Genomic DNA, 14,531 nt, shown 5'->3' with positions numbered 1-14,531 from the left:
ACACACCAGGCACCTTGGTGGTTCAGTGGGTTAAGCCTCTGCTTAGGTCATGACCTCAGGGCCCAGGATCAAGCTCTGGGTCTGGCTTTCTGCTCAGCAGGGAGACTGCTTCCCCCCTCTCTCAGCTTGCCTCTCTGCCTACTTGTGATCTCTCTTTCTCTCTCTCTCTGTCAAATAAATAAAAAGTCTTAAGGGGCACCTGGGTGGTTCAGTGGGTTAAAGCCTCTGCCTTCAGCTCAGGTCATGATCCCAGAGTCCTGGGATCTAGCCCCACATCTAGCTCTCTGCTCAGCAGGGAGCCTGCTTCCCTTCCTCTCTCTCTCTGCCTGCCTCTCTGCATGCTTGTGATCTCTTTCTGTCAAATAAATAACTCTTTTAAAAAAAAGTCTTAACACACACAAACACCAGCAACTTTGCTAAAATAATAGGTAAATACATTCTTATTTGTAAGTTTATATATCCTAGAGAACTGAAGTGACACTTAAAACACTGGTTCTTATCATTTCTTCATTTGTAACATATGTATGTATAATTTAAACATTTGTTCTAATTTTTCCTGTTGATATATAGGCGCTCTTTATGTACTGAGGATATAACTATATCCTATCCTATAAATTTCAAATATTTTTCCAGTTCATTCCTTACTTTTCACTTCAGTTAAAATGATGTGTCTGCTTGTGCACATATTTATTTTAGGTACAGAAGGAGAGGATCAGAACCATTCTCTCCAAAATAAACAGCTGCAATATGACACACGCGCGCGTGCACACACACACACACGCACACACACACACACTCACAAGATATTATTTTACCTCTAACCCAAAGTTCAGCGTAAGCTCTACTACAACAAGCCTAAATAAACCAAACACATCCTTCTCTTATCAGACATAAAATCCATGGAAAATGGAGGTTTACACTGTTTGTCCAAGAAATATGACCATATAGAAATAAAACACGTTAATCCCTTTCAGAAGTTGTAAAGAAGCAACATATGTCACTGTTCCCCTCTCTTCCATGCGGTCTTAAAAATACTACCAAAGATCTCATTAAAAGAATTTTTCCTAGTTAGAACCAGTCCTTATGGAGGGACAGTGACTCTGTTTCAGTTGCTGTATATTTAAAATTTTACAATAGCGTCTCTGCAATTTGGTTTCAAAGAAAGAAGCCTCACCCAAGCCTATCCTTCCCAACAGCCCTCTGGTCCGGCTGCCCTTCTTCTCTGACCTCTTTGCCTAACCTCTTCTCCCTTTTGTCCACACTTTGTCCTCTCCTACAGCTCTTCTCCTTGGGGTTAGAGGGGTGGGTGTGATAATGAGTGCATGTACACAAGTGAGAAGGTCAGGGGACTCTTTCAGGAGACCTTAATTCTCAGTCTCAAATCACTACTTTAACGGTGGGAACACTGGCTTGTGAAAACAATCATTGGGGCAGGAAGGCTTTTAGAAATTTTTCAAAATATCAGGTAGCTGTTACTCTCCCAGAGACTTATACCCGCCTATTTGGAAATCACGTTTTGGGGTTTGCTTTTTAAATAGTTGTTAATTCTAGACTTGGATTGTAAGCTCTGGCAATCCCAACACTGGATATAGCAACTGGAACATATTCTGTCTGAATAAAAAATACCTGCTAAATGAACAACAGGACCATGGAGCCAGCCGCCTCGATTCAAACCCTGCCTCTGTCACTTACCAGCTATGTCACCCTGGACAAGATTCTTAACCTCTCTGGATCTCATCCATAAAATGAGGAGAATATTACCTACCTTATTTGAAGCATTACCTGAAACAATTCACGTAAAAATATTTCTGGCAGTGCTGGGCACATGGAAAGTGCTGATTAAATGCTAATTATTACGATTACAAATAAAGAAGTATGTTACCAAAACGAATCAGATAAACAAGAAGCTCTTCAAGTTCTCGGTGTATTTATCATCTAGGAGGAAACATCCAGCAGATACAAAGCCAAAGGCCATAAATGCCAAACACAAAGTTCAAAATGCCATGGGAATTCTGAGGAAATATCATCTCAGGGCAGAGGGATAAAGAAAGTTGATGTGGAAAATGTAGTGTCCTCACGCTGTCTCCTGAAAGGGTTTTAGATGGTAGGATGGACACCTCTGGGGAAAGGGATGGTGTGTCAGTTTGGGCTCCCTGAGAAGGAGACACCAAGACAGCATTACACCTGTAGGAGATTTATTGGGGGAACTGGCTGTGAAGGGGAAAAGGGAGAGACCTGAGAAGGCATGGGGAGGTTGAACCACAATGCAGGTCTGACTCCCTGTGAAGGAGACAGGGAAGGAAGGAAGGCTGGAAGGGAGGATTTCAGACTCCCAACTCAATCTGAAGAGGGTCTTGACCAACCCATTGGGAGTCCTCATGCCAGAGTCACCCTTCAGAGGCATCTGGGTCTTGCGTGAGTGGACCACAGTAGTAGCCCCACTTGCTCAGTAACTGCAAGTAGCCAAAGAAAGCTCAGCTTTGGCTAAGAAGTGGTGGTGAATCTAGAGGGCAGCAGCTGGAGCCATCAGTCAGTCGTGATCCCCAAAGCAGAGGCCTAAGTGATACATTCTCATGGTCCCACAGTGGGGCACAGGCAGTGTCACTAGTAACTATTTGTCCTTGAAACCCTGGTTGACGTTCAGTGAATATGTGCCATCACTTAAAATCAAACGCAAGACAATATCACAGGGCTCCTTATCTTTTTAGGCTAAAGCACAGTTGCAATAGTAAAATGAAATATTTACTGTTAAAATGCCTTTCAGATGTGGGTTCAGTTTCTAAAATAATACAAAAGACATAAAAATGGTAATGAAATCTCTCTTTTATAAAAATCACAGTTAAAAACTTGAAATGGACATTCAGAACTACGTCAGAAACAAAGTTTGACTAAGAATCTGAAAGGTAAGTCCTTTCTGAACTGGTAGCTTCAGGCAACATATTGATCCAATGAGAATATAAGAAAACACTGCAAAAGGGCAAGGTGCCACACGAATATGTATAATCCCAAGACATCTTATGTGAGGTGAAGTGGCATTCAAGGCAAAAATGGAGAAGATCAAAATTACCCTTAGCCACTAGAGCCACACCCAGCAGGACAGATGGTCCCACAGAGGAGAGGCAGGAATGAAGGAAGACCATTGAGAACACAGCACTTCCCTGGGCCCACCCAATGCACTCGGGGACACATAGTCACTGAGTGGAAGGCCAAACAATATGTGCACTCCCTAACTGTCCTTGTTTTACATATATATACATTTCCTGGCTTCTGGCCAATTACTGAATACGTAAGTTAAATGCATTTATGATAGTGTTCCCCCAAAAAACAATAATAATCAGTAACAGGTCTTACTGATTACAGTAATTCCTTTGTTTTAAGGCATGGGAGAGGGAACAAGACACCCTTAGTCCCTATTACTACACGGGCAAGAAAACTGGCTCAGTAGCCAGGTCTACCTCTTTACCTTCACAGAGAAAACAGAAGCCAGGGCAAGAGAGCTCCCTCCACATCTAGGACCCCATTCTTAGTTCCTCCAAGTGGCCTTAGAGGAAGTGATGTCCCTCTTGTCAAGCCTGATCTGCTCCACACCCTTCATCCCACTGAAGGCCTCACCTTTGTCCATCATTTGTATTCCCCTTCTCTGCACGGCTTCTTCAATTTTGCTCTTTCATTAGTTCCTTCTTCTACATATATATAAGATCAATTGGCTCAGCTCTCAGAAAAAGCACACCCACACATACCCACCCACCCACCCATCCTTGACCTGGGATTTCCTCCCTCTCTTTCTGGCATATGAATCTGTATTCTTTCCACTTCAAGACCCAGAACTATGACTCAAGCTAGCTGAAGCAAAAACAGGGTGTTACTGGCACCTGCAACCAAGAAACTCAGAGTTGGAGATGGCACAGACACAGCCGACCTCTCCGCTCACAAAGGATCTGCTGCACTCCTCTCATCCTCCATCTCTCTGCCCCGCTTCCCTCTCATTATGGATTCCATCTGAGGTTGGTTCCCTCCACACTGGGGAAATATGAACACTGGCAGCATATGCTATACCCTCAGGGTTTGCAATCCAAAAGGTGGGAGCTCACACTCCCCTGGCACTCATGTTTCAAATCTCAGAAAGTCTGAGAATCTTGGGCCAATCATCAAGGGGGCAAAACTAGATCTGGCCCCTACCCTCTACTTAGGTCTTCCTGGCTCCCAAGAACTACCACACCACAGGATAAAAGCCAATGGACACTAAACTCCATGGTGGCCACACCATTGCCTTCACACAAGTTCCTCTCTCTGTAATCCCCTCATCCCCAATCTGTCCCCCCGGAAAACCTCATATTCATCACTCCAAATCCACCTCAGACCACATCTCCCTCAGGAAGCACTGGCAACCTCTCCAAGAGGCATAGGTTCTGGGATTCTGCCCTATGAATATCTAAATACACAGCCCTCCTGAGCAGATAGACAGACAGAGAGACACACACACACACTCACTCATACACTCATGAGAAAATGTGTAATGAACTGAAGTATCTTTTAAATCTGAAGACAGCATAGTTGTCTACTACTTTTATATATTACAGTACAATAACATATTCCTCCTTTTAAAAAAGGTTGATATCCAGGATCTATAATGAACTCCTCAAACTCAACACACACAAAACAGACAATCATATCAAAAAATGGGCAGAAGATATGGACAGACACTTCTCCAATAAAGACATACAAATGGCTATCAGACACATGAAAAAATGTTCATCATCACTAGCCATCAGGGAGATTCAAATTAAAACCACATTGAGATATCACCTTACAACAGTTAGAATGGCCAAAATTAGCAAGACAGGAAACATGTGTTGGAGAGGATGTGGAGAAAGGGGAACCCTCTTCCACTGTTGGTGGGAATGCAAGTTGGTGCAGCCTCTTTGGAGAACAGTGTGGAGATTCCTCAAGAAATTAAAAATAGAACTTCCCTATGACCCTGCCATTGCACTACTGGGTATTTACCCCAAAGATACAGATGTCGTGAAAAGAAGGGTCATCTGTACCCCAGTGTTTATAGCAGCAATGGCCACGGTCACCAAACTGTGGAAAGAGCCAAGATGCCCTTCAACAGACGAATGGATAAGGAAGATGTGGTCCATATACACTATGGAGTATTATGTCTCCATCAGAAAGGATGAATACCCAACTTTTGTAGCAACATGGACCGGATTGGAAGAGATTATGCTGAGTGAAATCAGTCAAGCAGAGAGAGTCAATTATCATATGGTTTCACTTATTTGTGGAGCATAACAAATAGCATGGAGGACATGGGGAGTTAGAGAGGAAAAGGGAGTTGGGGGAAATTGGAAGGGGAGGTGAACCATGAGAGACTATGGACTCTGAAAAACAATCTGAGGGTTTTGAAGGGGTGTGTGGGGGGGGGGGGTGGGAGGTCGGGGCACCAGGTGGTGGGTATTATAGAGGGCACGGATTGCAAGGAGCACTGGGTGTGGTGCAAAAATAATGAATACGGTTATGTTGATAATAAAAAATAAATTAAAAAAAACAACTTAAAGTTTAAGTGGAATCAATTTGCCATTTTGAAAGACAATTTTTTAAAAATGAACAATTCTCTACAGTTTTATCTGTAGAAAGGTCAGTATTCTAAACAGCTAGTAAAATGATCCATGCCCAATTACAAGTAAAACACCAACAAAATCAAAATACAAGTTAAAAAAAGTTTACATCAAAATATTCTGGACCTATCAATTAACTCTCTTCTCAGAATAAAAGGAGGAAGTCAGCCTTTTTCAGTTGTCCCAAACAAAACATCTGAGCTCCATTGGACTTTTATCCTCGGTTCATACTTCTCTCATTAGAAGTCCAGACATTCCTGAGCCCTAGAGGCAGGGAGTAGTGTATTTCGGATAAACATCTGTGTCCAAAGTTCATCTCACGTTCCTGAGGCTACAAATATAAAATGTTGGTAACTGATGAAAAATTAGGAAAGTGAGCATTATGGCAAGGTGACTTTGCTTCAAACAAGGTTAAATGAGAGAGACAAAACAAAGACATCCTGAAGAGCCTGAAATTACACCTCAGGATTTGCTCTGGTTGTAGAATGTCCTTTGGCACTAACATCCATGCGAATATTTTACCACCTGCTCAGCCTGCCCAAGGCCCAGAGAGGCCAATAAACAGGAAAACACAAAGGGAGTCTTTTTTATCTTCTGCCATCCTGAAATCAAATATAGCCTCCCTAGAAGTCTCTAGTCTCTCTAGAGATATAAGACTACCTAAATTTAAGTCTCCCTAGAAGAATCTAGTAAAACAGACTAGGAAGAGAACAGCACAAGTCCAAGCAATATTTTTGGGAGACATGCAAAAAACCCTAGGGCTTTTGTTTCTATGTTAATATCCAGTGTGGTGGGTAAATATATATATAAATATGCTTTGGGGTCAGATAACTAGCAGAGGTACAACACGGCCTTTAGAATCAGGAATCCCAGCTCTGCCGCTAACTGACTGGGTGCTGACAGACAAGCAGTTAAGCTCACTGAGCCTCAGTTTCTGCACCCTCTCAGTGGAGGGTAGGAACACTGCCTGCATCAGAGGTTGTGGGAAGATGTGATGGAACCAGGATGAAAATAAACAACCATATAGCTTTCTACCCTACTATTATGTTCCAGACCCCCTGTCCCACAACCTCCTAGACATCTCCACTTGGATCTTGCCCTTTTCTCAAAATCAATGCCCCTAACACCAAATTCGTCTTTCCCTATCATTAGCCAGGATCTCCACCTAACTCCTCTGGCCCTCCTCCCGACACTCCCATTCTCCAAGATGCCTCCCTCCAATGATCAAATTACACCAATGTGTCTATTGCTAGTCGGACTACAGTGCACATGGTAGTCTCAATCCTTGCTGCTAGTAGGCTCACTGGGAGCAACATTTAGGAAATGAGAGCAGTCAACGGAGTCATAAACATGTTCAAATCCAGCAATTTGACTTCAGTGGAATCTGTCCTAAGGAAATGACACAAAATAGAGACAAAGCTGCTTCCCAAGATGCTTAGAGCAGTATTATTCAGATCAGAGAAAAAAAGAAAGAGAGAGCGAAAGGAAGGAAACAGTTCAGCCATCCAGGAAATGGTAAGCTAACTTACAACACAGAGTTTCAACAAATGTTTGTAGTTAATAAAAATGGGAGGAAAATGCAAATAATAAAATAACTTTAAATGGCAACATTTAAAATTGTAAGCAAGGGGCTCCTGGGTGGCTCAGTGGGTCAAAGCCTCTGCCTTCAGTTCAGGTCATGATCACAGGGTCCTGAGATGGAGCCCCAGGGTCCTCTCTGCTGAGCAGAGAGCCCAATGCGGGCTGAGCAGAGAGCCTGCCTCCCCCTCTCTCTGCCTGCCTCTCCGCCTACTTGTGATCTCTCTCTGTCAAATAAATAAATAATTTTTTTAAAAGATTTTATTTATTTATTTGACAGAGAGAGATCACAAGTAGGCAGAGAGGCAGGCAGAGAGAGGAAGGAATGCAAGCTTCCCACCGAGCAGAGAGCCCTATACGGGGCTCGATCCCAGGACCTGAGATCATGACCTGAGCCGAAGGCAGCGGCCCAACCCACTGAGCGGCCCAACCCACTGAGCCACCCAGGCGCCCCAATAAATAAAATGTTTAAAAAAAAATTGTAAGCGAACTTGTCCCTTTCTAAAGTAACAAATGCTTAAAAGGAAATAGACCAAAACAGTCCATTTTACTCCATCAATATATAGAGAGCATTTGTGAGAGACTCCTCTCCACTCTGGTCCCAATTTGGGACCAAGCCCCAATGTCACTCGATTTGCCTTGACTGAGGCCTCTTCTCCCAGATCTCTTCTGCTTCAGACTGATCACTCCTCGCCTGGCTTCAACACACTTGTTTCGTTACTTAACTGAGACAATCACTGGTCCCCGCTGCCTTGGCCCTTTGAAATCCCGCCCCTCTTCTCCATTCATGGAGTATCTTCTTTCAGACCCTTGTCATTTGTCTCTTCTTTCTCTGCCAGCAGGGTCACCCCTACCATCACCACTCACCCCCAATCCATTTTCCTGGCCCTGCTGACAGCCAGGCAGCTCTCAATTCTTATCATTTGACTTGCTAAGCATTCTTCTTCAAGAGGGCCCTCCCACCTGCAAAGTAAGATAGGAGCTTCCAACTCAGACGAACAACACCTTTTGTGATCTGACCCCCAAACTGCCTCAGCTTCTGCCAGTCAGGCTGCCACTCCTCTCCCCCAACCAAGATCCCCCAGTCCAACTCACTGTCCTGTCCCTACTCCTGGCCTAGTCACATATCTGACACTGTGAACACCCTCAGGGCAAGAATTCTACCACTCTTTCTCATGACCAGTGTTACCCTGGGACTCCCTTAATGGACAGGAGGAAGGAGCAGGCTGGTGTACTTCACCTTTCTACATCATTGCCATGTGTATTTCCACTACCAGCTTCCATCTCCCCTTGCTTGGAACTGCCTTCCTGCTGCGCTTCCCATATGCTAACCTTGCTCTGTCCCGTACGCAGCTACTAGCCACATACAGCTACTGGGCCCTTAAAATGCAGCTAGTGTAAAATGAGACGTGCTAGAAGTGTCCAACACGCACTGGATTTCAAAGACTTGATATGAAAAACAGAATGCAAAAAAATAATAATGTTTTATATTGGTTACCTGTTGATATAATACAGACTAGAGCTGTGGGATTCAATAATGTGCATTATTAAAATTAATGTCACCTCTTTCTTTTTACTTTCTTAAATGTGGCTACGAAAAATTTTGAAGTTACACATGTGGCTCAGTAGTCTAGACAACCTTCAAGGGACCAGCATGAGGAAAGCCTTCCTCAAAAGGCCCTTCTGTTTGTGCCACTCTTCATGATCTGTTCTGACCCTTTGGAATCCTAAAATAGAGTCCAACATAGAAGCCACTATCTAATTATATGCCATACTATATGCTTCCTGGTACATCATTCTTCTTGCTACATCAATACCATTTATAGATGGGGATTTGTAGTAGGGACTCAACTCAGTCTTTCTGGACTCAACTAAACATGGCATCTTTGCTGGAATAAGATAGCAATACACGGATTTTTTTTTGGTTTCTGTTTTGTTTTGTTGACTCATTTACTCTCCCATTGATGATTTCAACAATGCAGGGAGAACTGGAAGTCAGGGGACCTAATGGCTCTTTGGTCTACCTGTAATTAACACAATGCATATAGGTCATGTGCACATAGATCCACGGCTTGGCCCCTTGCAAGGTCTATCTGGTCCTCAGTCTCCACCCTTGTAAAATAAGGTTAATGGTATCAGGCCAATCTACAATACACAGTCAGATTAAAGTAGCTAAATAAGTTCTAACTGGAATGAGAACTACTCTACTTTCCACAGTTCGTTGGGTGTCTCGCAGTTTGTGTTGTCTTTAACACGACTAATTTTTAGAAAGAGAGAACAAATTTACAGCAACTATCCAAATACCAGGGGTGGTGTGGGAAAGTACCTATCAAAATACTTTTCCTAGTCTGTTCATGATGGAGGACCAGTAATAGGAGAGGAAACTATTACATGCCTGCTGCAAGCTGAAGTCATTTATACCTTATACTCACAACACATTTTACAAAGTAGACATGACCATACCCATCTGACAGAGTAAAGAAACCGAGGTTCAAAGACAGGCTAAGTAACCAGCCAAAGTGATGTTGCCAACGACTGGAAATCCAGGTCAGTGGTATCATCTTTGTAAAAAAAATCTTTATTATTGCTTGAAGACAAAATATGTGAAAATCAAGAGTATTACAAGAAATATGCAAATAAAAATACAACAATAATGTCTATTCATTTCCTTCAGTAGTTTTCTTGCTCTTGGCTAATTCTTGTCTTTCAGATCAAGAGACCATTTTTTTTCCTAAGTAGACTTTTTCTTTAAGTAGCAAGCAAATAGGGTATATGATGTGCTAGGAACTAGTCCATGAATGTACTGTATTTCTTTAACATCTTTAAACCAGAGTTGTTGGCCAGAGTTTACGTGAGACATTATCACTAGAAGTCTCCAGACACATTTGCAAAAATGTAGTCCCTATGGGTAAGACTGCAGCCAGAAAGGACACTGGGTCATTCTACAAACAAATGCATCCACAAAAAACAGCCTCATATCAAAGAACCTGCCTGTGTTACAAAGTGAGGTCATCATGAGCTCAACGAACTGAAAAAAGAAAGTTCCTCAAAATAAAATACTGCACCTTAAAGTGAAACCACAATTACACAGTCTCAAAAATGAACTACTTTCTCAGACTGGTAACAATGTACTGTGCATCTCTAAGAAGCCAAACTCATCTAGGTTTAATTGATTCCACCTTTACAAAATGGAGCCAACATAATCCTGCAGATTTGGACAGAACAAAAGTTCAAATTCTCTACTACAGAAACAGTCCCAGAGTATCAAATCTGTTCCTTTATCAAGTGTCCCCGCAGTAGTATTTATCAGTCACTAGAAGAACTCTGCACAATGCAACCTGTGTGAGCATGAGATTTAACTACAGGGAGGAGACAGGTCAGTTTACCAAGGACACCACACTTCACTTTCACAACTCTTGAAAACTAATCTCTAACAGTAAGTAATTAACAGTAAGTAATTAACACCACACTTCACTTTCACAACTCTTGAAAACTAATCTCTAACAGTAAGTAATTAATTTTCATTCATTCCAAACTGAACAAGATAGTGTAAACCTCAAGGAATCTGAGATTGTAAATAACCTCACTTGGGAACCAGATGTGTGTGTGTGTGTGTGTGTGTGTGTCCTCTGAGGTACTTCACAGGGTATAAAAAGAAATAATTAGCAAGTTTTAATCTCATGGACAAGATCTTTATCTAAAATTCTCACATATAAAATGAATTATTTTATGTCATATTTCCTCAAGTGTGTTTTTTCCCTCATTTTAAGAATAAAAAAGACATCCAGAGGAAACAAGGTGTCCTTTTCTCAGCCTCCAAAAACACTAGGGACAGCACAGGTAGCACAGGTGTTTGGTCTTAAACAAAAGTTAAGACTAAGTAGGGAAGAAAATGGAAAACAGAACGCAGCCTAGCAAAGCAGCCAGAGATCACATGCAGCAGGTGACAGGAAGCCTTGGGGACACTTCACAGCCACCAGGATGAGCTTCAGGGCTCCACAGAACCTCCACGCAGAAGTCCACAAAAACAAAAACGAAAGGCGGCAAAGAACTCTCACTGTCATCCTGGCAAGAAAGCAGCAGCAGCCTCCTTGAACCCAGGAAAGCCACCCCTCCCTCCACAAACAGGAGGAGCCCCCTTCACACCAACCACACAAGGAAGCCCAAGCGGCCAGACCCAAAATAAAAATAAGAGGAGCGCGGGAAGATAGACGACAGCTCAATTAAATTTATCCTGGGAGCACTGGGAGGCTCCGTCTCTCTGAAGACTCCAACTCAAAAGTAAAAATAAAATTTAAGGGGAGGGAGCCCACAGAAGAGAGGACAATTCAGTTAAGTCTGGGCTGGGAACACTTGGAGACTCTACATCAGGTGTCAGAGTCAGAAATAAAAATTAAAAAACAAGAGGGGGAGGTGTCAGTTTATTTTGTGTGTGAGTGTGTGTGCGTGTGTGTCTGTGTAGCACCTGGAGTGCAGGATTTGCCAGGGAGGGGAAAGTGGCGGCTCCGCCGGCCTTGAGGTGACCAGGCTCAAATCCGGGGTGAGTTTACGCCCTGGGCGACAGGGCAGAGTCCGAGGCCAGACTGCCCGCAGTCGGGAACAATGCTGGGCCCCGGAAAGGAGGGTCTCACACCACCCCCACGGCCCCCGCATGCCGTCGGCATCCCAGCCCCCACCCTCCCCCGGCCCACGTCAGGGCAAGAACGCCCGAACCCGGGGTCCCAGAGCGGGCCTCACCCAGCAGTCAGCGTCAGCCCGTCCTTCTGGGGTCCAGCACCTTCTGGGTGGACTTTTTCGCAACCCCGTGGCTCCTTCCAGGGAACGTCCCGCCGCCTCTGGAAACCGCCCGCTGGAAACCGCCTGCTGGCGGAGCAGGGGCGCCTGCGCCTTGCGAATAACCGCATAGGATCCGGGTCCCTGTCGCGCGGACCCCTAGCCAACGGCCGGCGGCCGTGTCCGTTGCCTGAGCCGCAGCCGCCGCAGAGGAGGCTCTAGGGAGGAGGGGCGGGGGGGGCGGGTACTGCGAAATCCAGGGGCAAAAAGGCGGTGTCCACGCGGAATCCCCGCTGCACTGCGGGAGATGCGAGTCAGCCTTTCGGATGCCGGGCGAGCGCAGCCCACTTGGACCTGCCAACGGAGGGCGCTAGTTCGCGGGCCGGCTCTGAGCTCCTTCTTCCTCCTCCCCCGGCTGTGGGTGGCAAGGCCTCTCGGGAAATGTAGTTCTTTAGGGGACGAGGTGCAGGGAACTTACCTTTCCAGAGTCCCCAAGTTGCTGGACAGCACCCGCCTGCCCCCTCCAGGAAGAGGCCCAGAGTTCCCAACCCTTCACTCCTTGCTCTGGGCCACCAGCCCATTTTCCTCTAGTGCAATGTGAACCACAAGAACATCTCAGTAAGAAAAAGTCAAGGCTTGGGGCGCCTGGGTGGCTCAGTGGATTAAGCCGCTGCCTTCGGCTCGGTCATGATCTCAGGGTCCTGGGATCGAGTTCCGTATCGGGCTCTCTGTTCAGCAGGGAGCTTGCTTCCCTCTCTCTCTCTCTCTGGCTGCCTCTCTGTCTACTTGTGATTTCTCTCTGTCAAAATAAATAAATCTTTAAAAAAGAAAGAAAAAAGAAAAAGTCAAGGCTTTAAAATGCAAACTATTGAGGCGCCTGAGTGGCTCAGTGGGTTAAGCCGCTGCTCAGGTCATGATTTCAGGGTCCTGGGCAGGTCATGATCTCAGGGTCCTGGGATCGAGTTCCACATCGGGCTCCAGGGAGCCCGCTTCCCTCTCTCTCTCTCTCTCTCTCTCTCTCTCTCTGCCTGCCTCTCCATCTACTTGTGATTTCTGTCAAATAAATAAATAAAATCTTTAAAATGCAAACTGTTTTTCCTTTTGACTTCTAGGATTCACACAAAGGAGGGAGTCCGAGTTCCTTTGACCAAACTAAAATCAGAGCTCCAGCTTCACATGAATATCAGTGGCTTTGGCAGCAGGAAGAGCATCCCTAGACTGTGCATGAGGAGTCCAGACGGTACACTTGGTTCCTGGGATCCAGCTTCACTGGGGTATGAGGTAGACTTGCCTAGAGGGCTCCTCAGGCTCTTGTCTCTTGCTTTGTAGGGAGTGCACCCACCTTCCCTGTGGTGTGCAAGGTCCCACAGCAATCCAGTAGCAGAACCAGAAATAGAACCTGAGGGACCTGACTCTCAGGCTGGTATGCTTTTGCAGATTAGGTGCCTGAAACCTGGAACAAAACTTTGAAAAGGAAAATGGCCTGGAGATTTCTTACAAGAGATCTTTAGGATTATTTACTGGCCTCTCCATCCTCTGACACTCCAAATGTGGACGATTGAGCGAGTACTTAAGCTGGCTCTTTAAAATCATGGGCTTTCCGTCCACTTGGAGCACAATTTTTCTCATTTAAGGGAACCTGTACCTTGGGGAGAAACCCAAGAGATGTGACATAACTTTGTATTCTCATAATTAGCATAATAGTTGACCTCCAGAAGCACTTGCTAAAAGTTTATTACAGAAAATGGAATAAGAGCTAGTTCCATCTACGCTATTTGGACAACTCTAAAAATAGAAAGCCTCTAACAACTAGAAGAAATGTGTTTGCACGCCTGGGTGATAGAAATGTCCATATCCGAATCCAAGGAACATGGGATTGTGACTATTTCTTAGAAAAAGGAAATCATCTTCAATGACCTGGGTGGTCCCTAAATCTAATGACTGTCTTCTATTTAGAAGAGACAGAAGAGGAGAAGACACAGAGAAGGCCATGTAAAAATGGAGGCAGATATTGGAGTCATGTAGCCATAAGCCAAGTGATCCCTGGAGCCACCAGAAGATAGAAGAAACAAGGATGGATTCTGTCAGGGGGTTGTCCAGAGGGAGCACCAACACCTTGATTTTAGACTTCTGAACTTAAGAAATCAGAAAATAAATGTTTGTTATTTTAAGCCACCTTGTTTGTGGTACTTTGTTGTAGCAGCCCTGGAAAATGAATACCACCAGATGCTGGAGACAACCCAGTGTGACTGTCTAGCAAGATCAGAATGACCAATATTGGGGCGCCTGGGTGGCTCAGTGGGTTAAGCCACTGCCTTCAGCTCGGGTCATGATCTCGGGGTCCTGGGATTGAGTCCCGCATCGGGCTCTCTGCTCAGCGGGGAGCCTGCTTCCCTCTCTCTCTCTCTGCCTGCCTCTCCATCTACTTGTGATTTCTCTCTGTCAAATAAATAAATAAAATCTTTAAAAAAAAAAAAAAACAAAGAATGACCAATATTGATTATAAGACCTTGAATAAATAAACATTCAAGAATCCATAATGAAACTCAAAAGAATGCTTTG

The 14,531-nt window shown here is 44.5% G+C and overlaps 2 long non-coding RNA genes across 3 annotated transcripts in view; one reads left to right on the top strand and one right to left on the bottom strand.

Annotated features, from left to right (window-relative positions):
* LOC309857432 overlaps positions 1-12,359 on the bottom strand; it is a 296,182-nt gene extending 283,823 nt beyond the window's left edge. Inside the window, exon 1 of the long non-coding RNA XR_014307711.1 lies at positions 11,934-12,359. This is a non-coding gene — a long non-coding RNA (uncharacterized lncRNA). The remainder of the gene's footprint in view (positions 1-11,933) is intronic.
* Positions 12,198-14,243, top strand: LOC309857431. 2 transcript variants are annotated; one of them, XR_014307709.1, is made up of 3 exons: positions 12,198-12,587; positions 13,082-13,250; positions 13,926-14,243. It is a non-coding gene; the product is annotated as an uncharacterized lncRNA (long non-coding RNA). The 2 variants fall into 2 exon arrangements; XR_014307710.1 differs by having other exon boundaries at positions 12,199-12,386.
* The last annotated feature ends 288 nt before the right edge of the window (positions 14,244-14,531 follow it).

The sequence above is a fragment of the Mustela nivalis genome (genome assembly GCF_964662115.1).
Source record: "Mustela nivalis genome assembly, contig: HAP1_SCAFFOLD_701, whole genome shotgun sequence".
NCBI classification, from domain to species: Eukaryota; Metazoa; Chordata; class Mammalia; order Carnivora; family Mustelidae; genus Mustela; species Mustela nivalis.
The sequence above is the reverse complement of the archived record's forward strand: the minus strand, read 5'-3'. Positions and strand labels throughout refer to the sequence as shown.